Source organism: Bidens hawaiensis, unplaced genomic scaffold, assembly GCF_021521415.1.
Source record: "Bidens hawaiensis isolate Kalapana, Puna unplaced genomic scaffold, B.hawaiensis_p1.1 tig00037153_1, whole genome shotgun sequence".
Lineage (NCBI taxonomy): Eukaryota > Viridiplantae > Streptophyta > Magnoliopsida > Asterales > Asteraceae > Bidens > Bidens hawaiensis.
The window spans coordinates 54,145-60,169 of record NW_027496471.1 but is presented as its reverse complement, the minus strand read 5'-3'; the positions used below and the strand labels follow the sequence as shown (position 1 = coordinate 60,169).

Here is a 6,025-nt window from a genome sequence, read left to right as displayed (position 1 = left end):
CCTTTTCTTCAAAATTTCTTCTTTTAACTACAAATTATTCATGTTCATTTAAAGCATAACTTTTGCCATCAAATTGAATCAAACTGGGAATTAGTTAGTTTAGAACAAGAGTTAGATTTCAAAACCCTAACCGCGTCCAAATGTTATTATAGGATCTCGAACACTATGAATTCGATGTTTTCTTAAGCGTTTTTCCTTACCATATTTATCATGATTCATAGGTATGATAGCAAAACTAATTGACTAAACTATATATATATACCAAATGAAACAACTTATAAATTAAACTGATTAGCATAAACAAAGATACGTATAAAAGAAATTAACTCACATGATAGTAGACAAGGCAACTTACAAATATCACTTGAACAATAAACAAAGCAAATTATATGTATATATATCACTCTCTAGAATTAAGCCCCCTATATGCCCTAGGGTTTCCAGAAATCTTTCATATTGGTACCAACCAACTAATTAATTTTTCAGTAGCACAATGTTTATAACTCCTGTGCACAGAAAACACAATGCAAGCTTAAAATGGAAATATGGGAAATAAGATAAATCACAAGAGGTGGGTGGTAGTAGTAGTAGTAGAAGAAGAAGTGAAGCCACTGAGATCAGTTGTACCCCATGCAATATTGCCAGTACCCAAAAACTGATCATTTCCTGAAATACCTAAGAAGTTTCTTGACAAGTTCATCTCTTGATGTTGTTGTTGTTGATAATGACTACTTTCTTCCATCTTCATCCCTGCATAATTGGATGGACCTTCTCCATACATCCCACCACTAGAACTACCTTCCATAATTGGAAAGTTTGCAAACTTAAACAAATCACTTCCATTTCCATTTCCACCCCCATATTAAACCAAGATCCCCACCACCAAAGTGATGCAAGGGGGGTAATATAGGAAAGTGAGATGGTTGAGTGTTGTGAGTGTTAGGAGAAATGGGAGTATTATTACTGGTTGAGCTTATTGATGGTGACTTTGACCTAGAATTACCTCTTGATCCCTTGTTGCTTTTCTTGTTTCTCCGGCACCCACCACCCACCGGCACGTTCCTCAACGTGCCTCCTCTTGTCCAATACCGTCGGCAAGTCTTGCAAAAGTGGCGCGGTTGTGACAGGCTGTAGTTGTTGAAGTAGCAGAATTTAGTATTGGTAGAGTCACATCTAGGGCATTTCATAGCAGCATCCGGATATGGTAGCTTATTTGTCATCCTTCCTGGCTCCAATATTGGTAGAGATCTTCCAGCTCCATCGCTTCCCACCAGTGGTGGTGGCAGCAATAGCGATGGCGGAAGCTGACAAATCTCATGATCACCACCACCACCACCATCACCAAATCCTCCAGCTGCTTGCTGTAAAATAAATCAAGAAATTAATTAAATCAAGATGTGGGTATATTCTAAAACAAACTATAAAGGAGAAAAGCATAAAGAATATGTGAAATCATTGTCCTTTTTCTTTTGTTTGTATAAGTATAAACAAGTATTAAACTTGAATTGCTTTTATAAGTTTATGAATGTGTATATATATAATTAAAGAAAAGCCATGAGTTACTTGGTGAGGCCAGCTGGGAGGATCTACATAGGAAGGAAGTGATGAGAAAACCATATGATTAGTTGGTGGTCTCTAATTGAAAGCTCTGATCTTGCTTTAATTTCTTTTGTAAAAGTGTGATGGGGTTGAGTATATGGTGGAGAATCACATCAATAATAATAATAATAATAATAAGTCTTTCACAGAGAGAGATAGGAGCCTGGAAAGATAAAGAAAGAAAGGAGAATGGAGAAGGTTGTGCTGTGTTGTGTTTATTATATATTATTGTTCCATGCTCTAGCCCACTCTCCCATTTTACTTTCCTACAAATATTTCTAGGGTTTCTTCTTAATTTTAACATGTGAAACTAATTTTTTTCATTTGGTAATGCTCACTATTTTCATTGCAATGATGTAGGAGAATACTACAAGAATAAATACAAGAAGCTAAATTATGAAACTTCTTTATTCCCTCTCAAGTTAAAACATGAAAGTCACAAATGTCCAACTTATTGATAAGGGTTGTTACTGTCATAATCCCAAGCCTTTTGTGAATAAATTAACCACTTATACTTTCGTATGTCAATGTGCACCAGTTCTATTTAATATTTCTTTTGACTCAACTTGTTCCCTAACAAAATATTAATCCATTTTCACATATGTTCCATACATTCGAAAAATACCGTATTGTTGTTAGTACTATGTTTTGCTGCTAGATTGTCGCAAATACTGATGGTATGGTGTTTGCTCTCTTTCACAAAGGAGAGTGGGTTTAAATCCTTTGAAATGCAAGGTTTGGTGGATTTAATACAGAAAAAATTGTTCTTAAAGAAAACTAACATGACGGTTTGAAGTCGGTAGAAAAGTTGTAAAAAAAAGATAAATTAAAACGCAGCTATTGTCGGTCACAAAACAATCTAGTTTCGCAAAGTGTCCTTGCAAAATGGGATTATCCACAAAGGTTTTTACTACTAAGCAGGACAAACAATATAGTGTAAAAACACAGGTCTCTGCAAAGTCGTTAAGCAACCAAAAACCTTTATATATGCTTTGTATACTAGAACCTTTGGATAATTTTCTTTTTGAAATATGAAAGTTAAAACCTGACCACTAGTAGATTTATCACAAATTATTAATAAGTTTTATATGAATAAGAGTAATTAATTATTTAGTTTATTACTAAGTCAATATATATTACTCATATTCGTATATGAACGTAAAATGGGTTGACCCGAACAACACACGAATTTAAATGGGTCAACCACTACTAGAAAATAGATCTTTAATGACGCGCTATGCGCGCCATTAAAGAGGTAGATGACACGCTATCACGTGTCAAGGAAGACCATGTCATAAAGAAAAGATGACGTAAATTTGTATGTCATCTTTTTATGACACGCATTTATGACAAGCATTATTGACATCTTTTTTTGACACTCGTTTGCGTGTCATGGTTTTAAGTATTATAAAAAAGAAATTTTTGGGCAGATTTATAATTTCCACATTAAATGACAATTAACGTCTCATAATAAAACTAAAATTCATATATAGCAAAATAATCCATTCCATATAATATTTCATAACATACTAACAAACATTCAAAATTAACAAGATTTCAAAGATAACATTTCATTAACATCGATACGAACATTCATTGGTAAATAAAGGATGCCACAAAAGTCGACCATTCTTCACGAATTTCATCAATATCAGCATCCGTGTATTCATTATTCCCTCCCCCAACCTGAGAAAATTTTAGATTAGTTAAATATAAAGTTCAAATGATATGTCAAAAATAGTGGTCAATCACGGATTCCATTAAGCAACTTGATAACCTGATCTAGCATATACCATACGACAACTATACAAGATCAATAGCATAAGCAAATTGAGTCTAATTACAGCTGAAATACTAAGTTTTATTAATCACTTAACATAATAACTTCATATCCTAAGTTCCTAACTGGTTATGGAGACTTATTTATCTAGGTTTAGGGAAAAAAGTTCGTAACTAAATGTCACATTTTGATTAGCATTAATCATCAGCTTGACCATAAAAAGTCAACCTTAACACTATAACTTAAACCTATTGCCATAAATTTACTTAACTGATACAATAATGAAAATATAAAAAGCCACTATACTTACATTATCATTGACCAATGTTTCAATTCCTTCAACTATACTTTAACATAAAGTAGGCACATTCGGTGCTTCCCGGCTGACATGGACACTACATAAATACATAACAAATAATCATCGTAACATAGATTCATATAATGAGGTTAAAACTACTATTTCAATAAGGAATTAAATGCTCACCCTAGCGTTGACCCAATTGACTTTTACCCTCGATCCACTTTGTGTACCGTACAAGTTCATTACACTACAAAAATGTTAAGAAATATATCAAATACTAAAACATAATGTTTCCATAATTTGTATAACGTACCATCAATAATTTGCTGCAAATGCAAATTAAAAAGAATCAAGGTAATAGCAAGTCATTGTTTTCATGTGTAGTACACCCAACACCCAATGATTTCTAAAAAAACAAAAACCAAATTTAGTCAAACAAATAATAAAACTAATAAAACTTGGATTTTGATTTGTATGGTTTTGATAATAAGCCATGGGTCATTGAGGATGAAGCAAAGGGCCTTAAATACACAATTCCTCATTCACATTGAGGATGAAGCATGGGTCAGTGTTGACACTGCTGCAACCAAAGGTGCTAACTACTATGTCAATAGCCAGCCACCATCACTGTCGACTAAAACCTTCAACTAAAACAGAGAGATTTATCGTTATAGTTATTGACGAAACAAAAAGGCTCTAATAGACAATTCATCACTGCCATCGCCAACGAAGCATGTCTTAATGGCGTCATGGCTGTAACCAAAGTTGCGATGCCAAGTAGTTGGCCACCATCATCACTGACTAAGAGAGACAAAGAAATTGTTCGAACCTTGCCACGCAACAATCCGATGATTGTTGTCCCCTTAAACCAATCATCATAGTTGTTATCATAATCCACAAAGAAATAATAGCATTAGTAAGCTTCAACAATTATAATTAGAAACGCATATGAAAAGAAATAAAATTCATAAACAAAATAGTAAACCTTACTTTTAGCAGGCGATAAGTGAAACCAAACGTCTGCCAACTCAAAGTCAACACAATTACTCTTTGAAGACATTTTTTTTCTTTATCGGTCAACACTTTAGAGTTATAAAATTAGCTTCAACATCAATAAATCCAGCCTCTTGCCCATCCTAAATGCTTTGGAGTTTAAGTTACCAAATTCGAGTTCAGTGAAAGTCTCCATTTCAAAAGGAGCAGAACTAAATTGTCTTCATGTTTATTATTAGAATCTTTAATGAATTCAAGATGTCCTGCAAGCATGTGACCTCTTTAAAAGACTATTTTTGCTGCTATACAGAAAAAAAACCTTAAATCCAATCGAAACATATGCAGCGGAGAGACTAAACTACCATAGAGAGAAACTCTCAAAATCAAATTAAGCTCCAAAATCAAAATCAAATCAACCAAATTTAAGGATAATAAAATTTTTTTTTGAAAGTAAGGGCATGTTTGGGATTGAGTTTGAAAACACCTTATTGGCTTATTGGCTTTTTCAAAAGGCCAATAAGTTAAATGGTGTTTGGCAATCACAAAAAAACATTTTATGTAAGCTTTTAGAAAGGGTTAAAAAGCACACTACGTGAAAATCGACTTTTAGCCACACATGTGGTCTGGGCGATTTGCCACACTTCGGCTTAAATGTGTGGCTAAAAGGTATTTGACCATGTTTGAAAACCTTCCAGAATGTTTTGGCCACACATGTTATTCTTCATGTGACCATTCTATACCTACTCAGGTACTTTTCGCCACACTTTGAAAAAAACTGTGACAAAAGCTAGCCACATTATAAAAACGTGTGGCGAAATGTGACCTACAGTCATAGTTTGTTTGATCTTTGATACATGTGACCAAAAACACATGCATTAGCCACAAACTGTGACATTTAACTAGCCACATGTTTTAATAGTGTGGCCAAATGTGACGAGCGACTACTGTATTGATAAGAGGTGTGTCTAAAAGGTAAAAGATATAGCCACTTATATTACGTTGTGTGGCCTAATGTCACATTTGTTAGCCACATTTTTAATAATGTGGCGAAATATGACGAACAACCATTGTATTTATTAGTAATGTGGCTAAAACGCTTAAAATATATGGCCACTTATACGAGGTTGCGTGACCAAAGAATAGTTTAGTTTTATATGGCTAAAATTCTTTATTTTTCCTAAGTATCATCACCATCACCTCCTCCCAATTACAAACCTAATCCATAAACATCGATTGGAGCTCATTACTCTTCTTCATCACTTTGATTCTTGCTCCAAACTTCATCAACCATCCTGCGATCAAATCTAATGGCGGTTTTCAACATGATTAATTAGAACCCTAGAGATGTCAAA

General features: G+C 33.9%; 1 pseudogene across 1 annotated transcript; it reads right to left on the bottom strand.

Annotated features, from left to right (window-relative positions):
• Nucleotides 1–328: 328 nt before the first annotated feature.
• On the bottom strand, nt 329–2,449 carry LOC143589012 (dof zinc finger protein DOF2.2-like; annotated as a pseudogene). Its single transcript, XR_013145199.1, has 2 exons — nt 1,564–2,449; nt 329–1,361 (listed from the first exon to the last, which is right to left on the bottom strand). The product of XR_013145199.1 is annotated as a dof zinc finger protein DOF2.2-like (transcript).
• Between the last annotated feature and the right edge of the window lie 3,576 nt (nt 2,450–6,025).